Genomic DNA, 16,078 nt, shown 5'->3' on the forward strand with positions numbered 1-16,078 from the left:
TTACATTGGTGCCTATGTGAAAACTGGCCATGTTTGGGACCCGATAGCTCCCCCGTTTTAGGTCCTATGGGCCCCAAACTTTGCATGCATACTCCCAAGACCCTCGACTACATGGAGCCGAAAAAAGTGAATCAATACCATCTATGGTTCAGGAAATATGACCGTTTCAAGTTGAGCTCCAATTGAACCAACTTTTGAACTTTGAACTCCCATTACTGGGGAACCTTCCATACTGGTGCACCATCGAGCTGCGAGTGGACCCCCACCTCGGCACCGAGGTGAGGGGGCATGCCAGATAGATCTCTGGTCAGCTTGAAGCAAAATGTGATCAAAGTGACTGACTTTGAGCTCCTGTTTCTGGAGAACCACGTGGTGAAAACCAGCCCAAACTTTGCACACTTGTAGGGGAGACTCTTTAGCACCTATGGTGCAAATTTGGAGCCCCTATAACCTAAGGCCGACCTGTACTGACTCCCCAAAGATGGTACCCCTAGGACATCTAATTTTTACATTGGTGCCTATGTGAAAACTGGCCATGTTTGGGACCCGATAGCTCCCCCGTTTTAGGTCCTATGGGCCCCAAACTTTGCATGCATACTCCCAAGACCCTCGACTACATGGAGCCGAAAAAAGTGAATCAATACCATCTATGGTTCAGGAAATATGACCGTTTCAAGTTGAGCTCCAATTGAACCAACTTTTGAACTTTGAACTCCCATTACTGGGGAACCTTCCATACTGGTGCACCATCGAGCTGCGAGTGGACCCCCACCTCGGCACCCCCTCCCCCTAAGGGGGGAGGGGGTGCCGAGGTGAGGGGGCATGCCAGATAGATCTCTGGTCAGCTTGAAGCAAAATGTGATCAAAGTGACTGACTTTGAGCTCCTGTTTCTGGAGAACCACGTGGTGAAAACCAGCCCAAACTTTGCACACTTGTAGGGGAGACTCTTTAGCACCTATGGTGCAAATTTGGAGCCCCTATAACCTAAGGCCGACCTGTACTGACTCCCCAAAGATGGTACCCCTAGGACATCTAATTTTTACATTGGTGCCTATGTGAAAACTGGCCATGTTTGGGACCCGATAGCTCCCCCGTTTTAGGTCCTATGGGCCCCAAACTTTGCATGCATACTCCCAAGACCCTCGACTACATGGAGCCGAAAAAAGTGAATCAATACCATCTATGGTTCAGGAAATATGACCGTTTCAAGTTGAGCTCCAATTGAACCAACTTTTGAACTTTGAACTCCCATTACTGGGGAACCTTCCATACTGGTGCACCATCGAGCTGCGAGTGGACCCCCACCTCGGCACCCCCTCCCCCTGAGGGGGGAGGGGGTGCCGAGGTGAGGGGGCATGCCAGATAGATCTCTGGTCAGCTTGAAGCAAAATGTGATCAAAGTGACTGACTTTGAGCTCCTGTTTCTGGAGAACCACGTGGTGAAAACCAGCCCAAACTTTGCACACTTGTAGGGGAGACTCTTTAGCACCTATGGTGCAAATTTGGAGCCCCTATAACCTAAGGCCGACCTGTACTGACTCCCCAAAGATGGTACCCCTAGGACATCTAATTTTTACATTGGTGCCTACGTGAAAACTGGCCATGTTTGGGACCCGATAGCTCCCCCGTTTTAGGTCCTATGGGCCCCAAACTTTGCATGCATACTCCCAAGACCCTCGACTACATGGAGCCGAAAAAAGTGAATCAATACCATCTATGGTTCAGGAAATATGACCGTTTCAAGTTGAGCTCCAATTGAACCAACTTTTGAACTTTGAACTCCCATTACTGGGGAACCTTCCATACTGGTGCACCATCGAGCTGCGAGTGGACCCCCACCTCGGCACCCCCTCCCCCTGAGGGGGGAGGGGGTGCCGAGGTGAGGGGGCATGCCAGATAGATCTCTGGTCAGCTTGAAGCAAAATGTGATCAAAGTGACTGACTTTGAGCTCCTGTTTCTGGAGAACCACGTGGTGAAAACCAGCCCAAACTTTGCACACTTGTAGGGGAGACTCTTTAGCACCTATGGTGCAAATTTGGAGCCCCTATAACCTAAGGCCGACCTGTACTGACTCCCCAAAGATGGTACCCCTAGGACATCTAATTTTTACATTGGTGCCTATGTGAAAACTGGCCATGTTTGGGACCCGATAGCTCCCCCGTTTTAGGTCCTATGGGCCCCAAACTTTGCATGCATACTCCCAAGACCCTCGACTACATGGAGCCGAAAAAAGTGAATCAATACCATCTATGGTTCAGGAAATATGACCGTTTCAAGTTGAGCTCCAATTGAACCAACTTTTGAACTTTGAACTCCCATTACTGGGGAACCTTCCATACTGGTGCACCATCGAGCTGCGAGTGGACCCCCACCTCGGCACCCCCTCCCCCTGAGGGGGGAGGGGGTGCCGAGGTGAGGGGGCATGCCAGATAGATCTCTGGTCAGCTTGAAGCAAAATGTGATCAAAGTGACTGACTTTGAGCTCCTGTTTCTGGAGAACCACGTGGTGAAAACCAGCCCAAACTTTGCACACTTGTAGGGGAGACTCTTTAGCACCTATGGTGCAAATTTGGAGCCCCTATAACCTAAGGCCGACCTGTACTGACTCCCCAAAGATGGTACCCCTAGGACATCTAATTTTTACATTGGTGCCTATGTGAAAACTGGCCATGTTTGGGACCCGATAGCTCCCCCGTTTTAGGTCCTATGGGCCCCAAACTTTGCATGCATACTCCCAAGACCCTCGACTACATGGAGCCGAAAAAAGTGAATCAATACCATCTATGGTTCAGGAAATATGACCGTTTCAAGTTGAGCTCCAATTGAACCAACTTTTGAACTTTGAACTCCCATTACTGGGGAACCTTCCATACTGGTGCACCATCGAGCTGCGAGTGGACCCCCACCTCGGCACCCCCTCCCCCTGAGGGGGGAGGGGGTGCCGAGGTGAGGGGGCATGCCAGATAGATCTCTGGTCAGCTTGAAGCAAAATGTGATCAAAGTGACTGACTTTGAGCTCCTGTTTCTGGAGAACCACGTGGTGAAAACCAGCCCAAACTTTGCACACTTGTAGGGGAGACTCTTTAGCACCTATGGTGCAAATTTGGAGCCCCTATAACCTAAGGCCGACCTGTACTGACTCCCCAAAGATGGTACCCCTAGGACATCTAATTTTTACATTGGTGCCTATGTGAAAACTGGCCATGTTTGGGACCCGATAGCTCCCCCGTTTTAGGTCCTATGGGCCCCAAACTTTGCATGCATACTCCCAAGACCCTCGACTACATGGAGCCGAAAAAAGTGAATCAATACCATCTATGGTTCAGGAAATATGACCGTTTCAAGTTGAGCTCCAATTGAACCAACTTTTGAACTTTGAACTCCCATTACTGGGGAACCTTCCATACTGGTGCACCATCGAGCTGCGAGTGGACCCCCACCTCGGCACCCCCTCCCCCTGAGGGGGGAGGGGGTGCCGAGGTGAGGGGGCATGCCAGATAGATCTCTGGTCAGCTTGAAGCAAAATGTGATCAAAGTGACTGACTTTGAGCTCCTGTTTCTGGAGAACCACGTGGTGAAAACCAGCCCAAACTTTGCACACTTGTAGGGGAGACTCTTTAGCACCTATGGTGCAAATTTGGAGCCCCTATAACCTAAGGCCGACCTGTACTGACTCCCCAAAGATGGTACCCCTAGGACATCTAATTTTTACATTGGTGCCTATGTGAAAACTGGCCATGTTTGGGACCCGATAGCTCCCCCGTTTTAGGTCCTATGGGCCCCAAACTTTGCATGCATACTCCCAAGACCCTCGACTACATGGAGCCGAAAAAAGTGAATCAATACCATCTATGGTTCAGGAAATATGACCGTTTCAAGTTGAGCTCCAATTGAACCAACTTTTGAACTTTGAACTCCCATTACTGGGGAACCTTCCATACTGGTGCACCATCGAGCTGCGAGTGGACCCCCACCTCGGCACCCCCTCCCCCTGAGGGGGGAGGGGGTGCCGAGGTGAGGGGGCATGCCAGATAGATCTCTGGTCAGCTTGAAGCAAAATGTGATCAAAGTGACTGACTTTGAGCTCCTGTTTCTGGAGAACCACGTGGTGAAAACCAGCCCAAACTTTGCACACTTGTAGGGGAGACTCTTTAGCACCTATGGTGCAAATTTGGAGCCCCTATAACCTAAGGCCGACCTGTACTGACTCCCCAAAGATGGTACCCCTAGGACATCTAATTTTTACATTGGTGCCTACGTGAAAACTGGCCATGTTTGGGACCCGATAGCTCCCCCGTTTTAGGTCCTATGGGCCCCAAACTTTGCATGCATACTCCCAAGACCCTCGACTACATGGAGCCGAAAAAAGTGAATCAATACCATCTATGGTTCAGGAAATATGACCGTTTCAAGTTGAGCTCCAATTGAACCAACTTTTGAACTTTGAACTCCCATTACTGGGGAACCTTCCATACTGGTGCACCATCGAGCTGCGAGTGGACCCCCACCTCGGCACCCCCTCCCCCTGAGGGGGGAGGGGGTGCCGAGGTGAGGGGGCATGCCAGATAGATCTCTGGTCAGCTTGAAGCAAAATGTGATCAAAGTGACTGACTTTGAGCTCCTGTTTCTGGAGAACCACGTGGTGAAAACCAGCCCAAACTTTGCACACTTGTAGGGGAGACTCTTTAGCACCTATGGTGCAAATTTGGAGCCCCTATAACCTAAGGCCGACCTGTACTGACTCCCCAAAGATGGTACCCCTAGGACATCTAATTTTTACATTGGTGCCTATGTGAAAACTGGCCATGTTTGGGACCCGATAGCTCCCCCGTTTTAGGTCCAAACTGCCCCAAACTTGGCATGCATACTCACAAGACCATGGGCTACGTGGGGCTGAAGAAAGTGAATCATTCCCATGTATGGTTCGGGAAATATGACCGTTTAAAGTTGAGCTCCAATTGAACCAACTTTGGAACTTTGAACTCCCATTACTGGGGAACCTTCCATACTGGTGCACCATCGAGCTGCGAGTGGATCCCCACCTCGGCACCCCCTCCCCCTGAGGGGGGAGGGGGTGCCGAGGTGAGGGGGCATGCCAGATAGATCTCTGGTCAGCTTGAAGCAAAATGTGATCAAAGTGACTGACTTTGAGCTCCTGTTTCTGGAGAACCACGTGGTGAAAACCAGCCCAAACTTTGCACACTTGTAGGGGAGACTCTTTAGCACCTATGGTGCAAATTTGGAGCCCCTATAACCTAAGGCCGACCTGTACTGACTCCCCAAAGATGGTACCCCTAGGACATCTAATTTTTACATTGGTGCCTATGTGAAAACTGGCCATGTTTGGGACCCGATAGCTCCCCCGTTTTAGGTCCTATGGGCCCCAAACTTTGCATGCATACTCCCAAGACCCTCGACTACATGGAGCCGAAAAAAGTGAATCAATACCATCTATGGTTCAGGAAATATGACCGTTTCAAGTTGAGCTCCAATTGAACCAACTTTTGAACTTTGAACTCCCATTACTGGGGAACCTTCCATACTGGTGCACCATCGAGCTGCGAGTGGACCCCCACCTCGGCACCCCCTCCCCCTGAGGGGGGAGGGGGTGCCGAGGTGAGGGGGCATGCCAGATAGATCTCTGGTCAGCTTGAAGCAAAATGTGATCAAAGTGACTGACTTTGAGCTCCTGTTTCTGGAGAACCACGTGGTGAAAACCAGCCCAAACTTTGCACACTTGTAGGGGAGACTCTTTAGCACCTATGGTGCAAATTTGGAGCCCCTATAACCTAAGGCCGACCTGTACTGACTCCCCAAAGATGGTACCCCTAGGACATCTAATTTTTACATTGGTGCCTACGTGAAAACTGGCCATGTTTGGGACCCGATAGCTCCCCCGTTTTAGGTCCTATGGGCCCCAAACTTTGCATGCATACTCCCAAGACCCTCGACTACATGGAGCCGAAAAAAGTGAATCAATACCATCTATGGTTCAGGAAATATGACCGTTTCAAGTTGAGCTCCAATTGAACCAACTTTTGAACTTTGAACTCCCATTACTGGGGAACCTTCCATACTGGTGCACCATCGAGCTGCGAGTGGACCCCCACCTCGGCACCCCCTCCCCCTGAGGGGGGAGGGGGTGCCGAGGTGAGGGGGCATGCCAGATAGATCTCTGGTCAGCTTGAAGCAAAATGTGATCAAAGTGACTGACTTTGAGCTCCTGTTTCTGGAGAACCACGTGGTGAAAACCAGCCCAAACTTTGCACACTTGTAGGGGAGACTCTTTAGCACCTATGGTGCAAATTTGGAGCCCCTATAACCTAAGGCCGACCTGTACTGACTCCCCAAAGATGGTACCCCTAGGACATCTAATTTTTACATTGGTGCCTATGTGAAAACTGGCCATGTTTGGGACCCGATAGCTCCCCCGTTTTAGGTCCTATGGGCCCCAAACTTTGCATGCATACTCCCAAGACCCTCGACTACATGGAGCCGAAAAAAGTGAATCAATACCATCTATGGTTCAGGAAATATGACCGTTTCAAGTTGAGCTCCAATTGAACCAACTTTTGAACTTTGAACTCCCATTACTGGGGAACCTTCCATACTGGTGCACCATCGAGCTGCGAGTGGACCCCCACCTCGGCACCCCCTCCCCCTGAGGGGGGAGGGGGTGCCGAGGTGAGGGGGCATGCCAGATAGATCTCTGGTCAGCTTGAAGCAAAATGTGATCAAAGTGACTGACTTTGAGCTCCTGTTTCTGGAGAACCACGTGGTGAAAACCAGCCCAAACTTTGCACACTTGTAGGGGAGACTCTTTAGCACCTATGGTGCAAATTTGGAGCCCCTATAACCTAAGGCCGACCTGTACTGACTCCCCAAAGATGGTACCCCAGGACATCAAATTTTAGCATTGGTTCCTATGTGAAAACTGGCCATGTTTGGGACCCGATTGCTCCCCCGTTTTAGGTCCAAACTGCCCCAAACTTGGCATGCATACTCACAAGACCCTGGGCTACGTGGGGCTGAAGAAAGTGAATCATTCCCATGTATGGTTCGGGAAATATGACCGTTTAAAGTTGAGCTCCAATTGAACCAACTTTGGAACTTTGAACTCCCATTACTGGGGAACCTTCCATACTGGTGCACCATCGAGCTGCGAGTGGACCCCCACCTCGGCACCCCCTCCCCCTGAGGGGGGAGGGGGTGCCGAGGTGAGGGGGCATGCCAGATAGATCTCTGGTCAGCTTGAAGCAAAATGTGATCAAAGTGACTGACTTTGAGCTCCTGTTTCTGGAGAACCACGTGGTGAAAACCAGCCCAAACTTTGCACACTTGTAGGGGAGACTCTTTAGCACCTATGGTGCAAATTTGGAGCCCCTATAACCTAAGGCCGACCTGTACTGACTCCCCAAAGATGGTACCCCTAGGACATCTAATTTTTACATTGGTGCCTACGTGAAAACTGGCCATGTTTGGGACCCGATAGCTCCCCCGTTTTAGGTCCTATGGGCCCCAAACTTTGCATGCATACTCCCAAGACCCTCGACTACATGGAGCCGAAAAAAGTGAATCAATACCATCTATGGTTCAGGAAATATGACCGTTTCAAGTTGAGCTCCAATTGAACCAACTTTTGAACTTTGAACTCCCATTACTGGGAAACCTTCCATACTGGTGCACCATCGAGCTGCGAGTGGATCCCCACCTCGGCACCCCCTCCCCCTGAGGGGGAGGGGGTGCCGAGGTGAGGGGGCATGCCAGATAGATCTCTGGTCAGCTTGAAGCAAAATGTGATCAAAGTGACTGACTTTGAGCTCCTGTTTCTGGAGAACCACGTGGTGAAAACCAGCCCAAACTTTGCACACTTGTAGGGGAGACTCTTTAGCACCTATGGTGCAAATTTGGAGCCCCTATAACCTAAGGCCGACCTGTACTGACTCCCCAAAGATGGTACCCCTAGGACATCTAATTTTTACATTGGTGCCTATGTGAAAACTGGCCATGTTTGGGACCCGATAGCTCCCCCGTTTTAGGTCCAAACTGCCCCAAACTTGGCATGCATACTCACAAGACCATGGGCTACGTGGGGCTGAAGAAAGTGAATCATTCCCATGTATGGTTCGGGAAATATGACCGTTTAAAGTTGAGCTCCAATTGAACCAACTTTGGAACTTTGAACTCCCATTACTGGGGAACCTTCCATACTGGTGCACCATCGAGCTGCGAGTGGATCCCCACCTCGGCACCCCCTCCCCCTGAGGGGGGAGGGGGTGCCGAGGTGAGGGGGCATGCCAGATAGATCTCTGGTCAGCTTGAAGCAAAATGTGATCAAAGTGACTGACTTTGAGCTCCTGTTTCTGGAGAACCACGTGGTGAAAACCAGCCCAAACTTTGCACACTTGTAGGGGAGACTCTTTAGCACCTATGGTGCAAATTTGGAGCCCCTATAACCTAAGGCCGACCTGTACTGACTCCCCAAAGATGGTACCCCTAGGACATCTAATTTTTACATTGGTGCCTATGTGAAAACTGGCCATGTTTGGGACCCGATAGCTCCCCCGTTTTAGGTCCTATGGGCCCCAAACTTTGCATGCATACTCCCAAGACCCTCGACTACATGGAGCCGAAAAAAGTGAATCAATACCATCTATGGTTCAGGAAATATGACCGTTTCAAGTTGAGCTCCAATTGAACCAACTTTTGAACTTTGAACTCCCATTACTGGGGAACCTTCCATACTGGTGCACCATCGAGCTGCGAGTGGACCCCCACCTCGGCACCCCCTCCCCCTAAGGGGGGAGGGGGTGCCGAGGTGAGGGGGCATGCCAGATAGATCTCTGGTCAGCTTGAAGCAAAATGTGATCAAAGTGACTGACTTTGAGCTCCTGTTTCTGGAGAACCACGTGGTGAAAACCAGCCCAAACTTTGCACACTTGTAGGGGAGACTCTTTAGCACCTATGGTGCAAATTTGGAGCCCCTATAACCTAAGACCGACCTGTACTGACTCCCCAAAGATGGTACCCCTAGGACATCTAATTTTTACATTGGTGCCTATGTGAAAACTGGCCATGTTTGGGACCCGATAGCTCCCCCGTTTTAGGTCCTATGGGCCCCAAACTTTGCATGCATACTCCCAAGACCCTCGACTACATGGAGCCGAAAAAAGTGAATCAATACCATCTATGGTTCAGGAAATATGACCGTTTCAAGTTGAGCTCCAATTGAACCAACTTTTGAACTTTGAACTCCCATTACTGGGGAACCTTCCATACTGGTGCACCATCGAGCTGCGAGTGGACCCCCACCTCGGCACCCCCTCCCCCTGAGGGGGGAGGGGGTGCCGAGGTGAGGGGGCATGCCAGATAGATCTCTGGTCAGCTTGAAGCAAAATGTGATCAAAGTGACTGACTTTGAGCTCCTGTTTCTGGAGAACCACGTGGTGAAAACCAGCCCAAACTTTGCACACTTGTAGGGGAGACTCTTTAGCACCTATGGTGAAAATTTGGAGCCCCTATAACCTAAGGCCGACCTGTACTGACTCCCCAAAGATGGTACCCCTAGGACATCTAATTTTTACATTGGTGCCTATGTGAAAACTGGCCATGTTTGGGACCCGATAGCTCCCCCGTTTTAGGTCCTATGGGCCCCAAACTTTGCATGCATACTCCCAAGACCCTCGACTACATGGAGCCGAAAAAAGTGAATCAATACCATCTATGGTTCAGGAAATATGACCGTTTCAAGTTGAGCTCCAATTGAACCAACTTTTGAACTTTGAACTCCCATTACTGGGAAACCTTCCATACTGGTGCACCATCGAGCTGCGAGTGGATCCCCACCTCGGCACCCCCTCCCCCTGAGGGGGAGGGGGTGCCGAGGTGAGGGGGCATGCCAGATAGATCTCTGGTCAGCTTGAAGCAAAATGTGATCAAAGTGACTGACTTTGAGCTCCTGTTTCTGGAGAACCACGTGGTGAAAACCAGCCCAAACTTTGCACACTTGTAGGGGAGACTCTTTAGCACCTATGGTGCAAATTTGGAGCCCCTATAACCTAAGGCCGACCTGTACTGACTCCCCAAAGATGGTACCCCTAGGACATCTAATTTTTACATTGGTGCCTATGTGAAAACTGGCCATGTTTGGGACCCAATAGCTCCCCCGTTTTAGGTCCAAACTGCCCCAAACTTGGCATGCATACTCACAAGACCATGGGCTACGTGGGGCTGAAGAAAGTGAATCATTCCCATGTATGGTTCGGGAAATATGACCGTTTAAAGTTGAGCTCCAATTGAACCAACTTTGGAACTTTGAACTCCCATTACTGGGGAACCTTCCATACTGGTGCACCATCGAGCTGCGAGTGGACCCCCACCTCGGCACCCCCTCCCCCTAAGGGGGGAGGGGGTGCCGAGGTGAGGGGGCATGCCAGATAGATCTCTGGTCAGCTTGAAGCAAAATGTGATCAAAGTGACTGACTTTGAGCTCCTGTTTCTGGAGAACCACGTGGTGAAAACCAGCCCAAACTTTGCACACTTGTAGGGGAGACTCTTTAGCACCTATGGTGCAAATTTGGAGCCCCTATAACCTAAGACCGACCTGTACTGACTCCCCAAAGATGGTACCCCTAGGACATCTAATTTTTACATTGGTGCCTATGTGAAAACTGGCCATGTTTGGGACCCGATAGCTCCCCCGTTTTAGGTCCTATGGGCCCCAAACTTTGCATGCATACTCCCAAGACCCTCGACTACATGGAGCCGAAAAAAGTGAATCAATACCATCTATGGTTCAGGAAATATGACCGTTTCAAGTTGAGCTCCAATTGAACCAACTTTTGAACTTTGAACTCCCATTACTGGGGAACCTTCCATACTGGTGCACCATCGAGCTGCGAGTGGACCCCCACCTCGGCACCCCCTCCCCCTGAGGGGGGAGGGGGTGCCGAGGTGAGGGGGCATGCCAGATAGATCTCTGGTCAGCTTGAAGCAAAATGTGATCAAAGTGACTGACTTTGAGCTCCTGTTTCTGGAGAACCACGTGGTGAAAACCAGCCCAAACTTTGCACACTTGTAGGGGAGACTCTTTAGCACCTATGGTGAAAATTTGGAGCCCCTATAACCTAAGGCCGACCTGTACTGACTCCCCAAAGATGGTACCCCTAGGACATCTAATTTTTACATTGGTGCCTATGTGAAAACTGGCCATGTTTGGGACCCGATAGCTCCCCCGTTTTAGGTCCTATGGGCCCCAAACGTTGCATGCATACTCCCAAGACCCTCGACTACATGGAGCCGAAAAAAGTGAATCAATACCATCTATGGTTCAGGAAATATGACCGTTTCAAGTTGAGCTCCAATTGAACCAACTTTTGAACTTTGAACTCCCATTACTGGGAAACCTTCCATACTGGTGCACCATCGAGCTGCGAGTGGATCCCCACCTCGGCACCCCCTCCCCCTGAGGGGGGAGGGGGTGCCGAGGTGAGGGGGCATGCCAGATAGATCTCTGGTCAGCTTGAAGCAAAATGTGATCAAAGTGACTGACTTTGAGCTCCTGTTTCTGGAGAACCACGTGGTGAAAACCAGCCCAAACTTTGCACACTTGTAGGGGAGACTCTTTAGCACCTATGGTGCAAATTTGGAGCCCCTATAACCTAAGGCCGACCTGTACTGACTCCCCAAAGATGGTACCCCTAGGACATCTAATTTTTACATTGGTGCCTATGTGAAAACTGGCCATGTTTGGGACCCGATAGCTCCCCCGTTTTAGGTCCAAACTGCCCCAAACTTGGCATGCATACTCACAAGACCCTGGGCTACGTGGGGCTGAAGAAAGTGAATCATTCCCATGTATGGTTTGGGAAATATGACCGTTTAAAGTTGAGCTCCAATTGAACCAACTTTGGAACTTTGAACTCCCATTACTGGGGAACCTTCCATACTGGTGCACCATCGAGCTGCGAGTGGACCCCCACCTCGGCACCCCCTCCCCCTGAGGGGGCATGCCAGATAGATCTCTGGTCAGCTTGAAGCAAAATGTGATCAAAGTGACTGACTTTGAGCTCCTGTTTCTGGAGAACCACGTGGTGAAAACCAGCCCAAACTTTGCACACTTGTAGGGGAGACTCTTTAGCACCTATGGTGCAAATTTGGAGCCCCTATAACCTAAGGCCGACCTGTACTGACTCCCCAAAGATGGTACCCCTAGGACATCTAATTTTTACATTGGTGCCTATGTGAAAACTGGCCATGTTTGGGACCCGATAGCTCCCCCGTTTTAGGTCCAAACTGCCCCAAACTTGGCATGCATACTCACAAGACCATGGGCTACGTGGGGCTGAAGAAAGTGAATCATTCCCATGTATGGTTCGGGAAATATGACCGTTTAAAGTTGAGCTCCAATTGAACCAACTTTGGAACTTTGAACTCCCATTACTGGGGAACCTTCCATACTGGTGCACCATCGAGCTGCGAGTGGATCCCCACCTCGGCACCCCCTCCCCCTGAGGGGGGAGGGGGTGCCGAGGTGAGGGGGCATGCCAGATAGATCTCTGGTCAGCTTGAAGCAAAATGTGATCAAAGTGACTGACTTTGAGCTCCTGTTTCTGGAGAACCACGTGGTGAAAACCAGCCCAAACTTTGCACACTTGTAGGGGAGACTCTTTAGCACCTATGGTGCAAATTTGGAGCCCCTATAACCTAAGGCCGACCTGTACTGACTCCCCAAAGATGGTACCCCTAGGACATCTAATTTTTACATTGGTGCCTATGTGAAAACTGGCCATGTTTGGGACCCGATAGCTCCCCCGTTTTAGGTCCAAACTGCCCCAAACTTGGCATGCATACTCACAAGACCCTGGGCTACGTGGGGCTGAAGAAAGTGAATCATTCCCATGTATGGTTTGGGAAATATGACCGTTTAAAGTTGAGCTCCAATTGAACCAACTTTGGAACTTTGAACTCCCATTACTGGGGAACCTTCCATACTGGTGCACCATCGAGCTGCGAGTGGACCCCCACCTCGGCACCCCCTCCCCCTGAGGGGGCATGCCAGATAGATCTCTGGTCAGCTTGAAGCAAAATGTGATCAAAGTGACTGACTTTGAGCTCCTGTTTCTGGAGAACCACGTGGTGAAAACCAGCCCAAACTTTGCACACTTGTAGGGGAGACTCTTTAGCACCTATGGTGCAAATTTGGAGCCCCTATAACCTAAGGCCGACCTGTACTGACTCCCCAAAGATGGTACCCCTAGGACATCTAATTTTTACATTGGTGCCTATGTGAAAACTGGCCATGTTTGGGACCCGATAGCTCCCCCGTTTTAGGTCCAAACTGCCCCAAACTTGGCATGCATACTCACAAGACCCTGGGCTACGTGGGGCTGAAGAAAGTGAATCATTCCCATGTATGGTTCGGGAAATATGACCGTTTAAAGTTGAGCTCCAATTGAACCAACTTTGGAACTTTGAACTCCCATTACTGGGGAACCTTCCATACTGGTGCACCATCGAGCTGCGAGTGGATCCCCACCTCGGCACCCCCTCCCCCTGAGGGGGGAGGGGGTGCCGAGGTGAGGGGGCATGCCAGATAGATCTCTGGTCAGCTTGAAGCAAAATGTGATCAAAGTGACTGACTTTGAGCTCCTGTTTCTGGAGAACCACGTGGTGAAAACCAGCCCAAACTTTGCACACTTGTAGGGGAGACTCTTTAGCACCTATGGTGCAAATTTGGAGCCCCTATAACCTAAGGCCGACCTGTACTGACTCCCCAAAGATGGTACCCCTAGGACATCTAATTTTTACATTGGTGCCTATGTGAAAACTGGCCATGTTTGGGACCCGATAGCTCCCCCGTTTTAGGTCCTATGGGCCCCAAACTTTGCATGCATACTCCCAAGACCCTCGACTACATGGAGCCGAAAAAAGTGAATCAATACCATCTATGGTTCAGGAAATATGACCGTTTCAAGTTGAGCTCCAATTGAACCAACTTTTGAACTTTGAACTCCCATTACTGGGGAACCTTCCATACTGGTGCACCATCGAGCTGCGAGTGGACCCCCACCTCGGCACCCCCTCCCCCTGAGGGGGGAGGGGGTGCCGAGGTGAGGGGGCATGCCAGATAGATCTCTGGTCAGCTTGAAGCAAAATGTGATCAAAATGACTGACTTTGAGCTCCTGTTTCTGGAGAACCACGTGGTGAAAACCAGCCCAAACTTTGCACACTTGTAGGGGAGACTCTTTAGCACCTATGGTGCAAATTTGGAGCCCCTATAACCTAAGGCCGACCTGTACTGACTCCCAAAGATGGTACCCCTAGGACATCTAATTTTTACATTGGTGCCTATGTGAAAACTGGCCATGTTTGGGACCCGATAGCTCCCCCGTTTTAGGTCCAAACTGCCCCAAACTTGACATGCATACTCACAAGACCCTGGGCTACGTGGGGCTGAAGAAAGTGAATCATTCCCATGTATGGTTCGGGAAATATGACCGTTTAAAGTTGAGCTCCAATTGAACCAACTTTGGAACTTTGAACTCCCATTACTGGGGAACCTTCCATACTGGTGCACCATCGAGCTGCGAGTGGATCCCCACCTCGGCACCCCCTCCCCCTGAGGGGGGAGGGGGTGCCGAGGTGAGGGGGCATGCCAGATAGATCTCTGGTCAGCTTGAAGCAAAATGTGATCAAAGTGACTGACTTTGAGCTCCTGTTTCTGGAGAACCACGTGGTGAAAACCAGCCCAAACTTTGCACACTTGTAGGGGAGACTCTTTAGCACCTATGGTGCAAATTTGGAGCCCCTATAACCTAAGGCCGACCTGTACTGACTCCCCAAAGATGGTACCCCTAGGACATCTAATTTTTACATTGGTGCCTATGTGAAAACTGGCCATGTTTGGGACCCGATAGCTCCCCCGTTTTAGGTCCTATGGGCCCCAAACTTTGCATGCATACTCCCAAGACCCTCGACTACATGGAGCCGAAAAAAGTGAATCAATACCATCTATGGTTCAGGAAATATGACCGTTTCAAGTTGAGCTCCAATTGAACCAACTTTTGAACTTTGAACTCCCATTACTGGGGAACCTTCCATACTGGTGCACCATCGAGCTGCGAGTGGACCCCCACCTCGGCACCCCCTCCCCCTGAGGGGGGAGGGGGTGCCGAGGTGAGGGGGCATGCCAGATAGATCTCTGGTCAGCTTGAAGCAAAATGTGATCAAAGTGACTGACTTTGAGCTCCTGTTTCTGGAGAACCACGTGGTGAAAACCAGCCCAAACTTTGCACACTTGTAGGGGAGACTCTTTAGCACCTATGGTGCAAATTTGGAGCCCCTATAACCTAAGGCCGACCTGTACTGACTCCCAAAGATGGTACCCCTAGGACATCTAATTTTTACATTGATGCCTATGTGAAAACTGGCCATGTTTGGGACCCGATAGCTCCCCCGTTTTAGGTCCTATGGGCCCCAAACTTTGCATGCATACTCCCAAGACCCTCGACTACATGGAGCCGAAAAAAGTGAATCAATACCATCTATGGTTCAGGAAATATGACCGTTTCAAGTTGAGCTCCAATTGAACCAACTTTTGAACTTTGAACTCCCATTACTGGGGAACCTTCCATACTGGTGCACCATCGAGCTGCGAGTGGATCCCCACCTCGGCACCCCCTCCCCCTGAGGGGGGAGGGGGTGCCGAGGTGAGGGGGCATGCCAGATAGATCTCTGGTCAGCTTGAAGCAAAATGTGATCAAAGTGACTGACTTTGAGCTCCTGTTTCTGGAGAACCACGTGGTGAAAACCAGCCCAAACTTTGCACACTTATAGGGGAGACTCTTTAGCACCTATGGTGCAAATTTGGAGCCCCTATAACCTAAGGCCGACCTGTACTGACTCCCCAAAGATGGTACCCCTAGGACATCTAATTTTTACATTGGTGCCTATGTGAAAACTGGCCATGTTTGGGACCCGATAGCTCCCCCGTTTTAGGTCCTATGGGCCCCAAACTTTGCATGCATACTCCCAAGACCCTCGACTACATGGAGCCGAAAAAAGTGAATCAATA

This window comes from Lithobates pipiens, unplaced genomic scaffold (genome assembly GCF_037356315.1).
Source record: "Lithobates pipiens isolate NorthernLeopardFrog02 unplaced genomic scaffold, aLitPip1_a1.2 Scaffold_35, whole genome shotgun sequence".
Classification (NCBI taxonomy): Eukaryota; Metazoa; Chordata; class Amphibia; order Anura; family Ranidae; genus Lithobates; species Lithobates pipiens.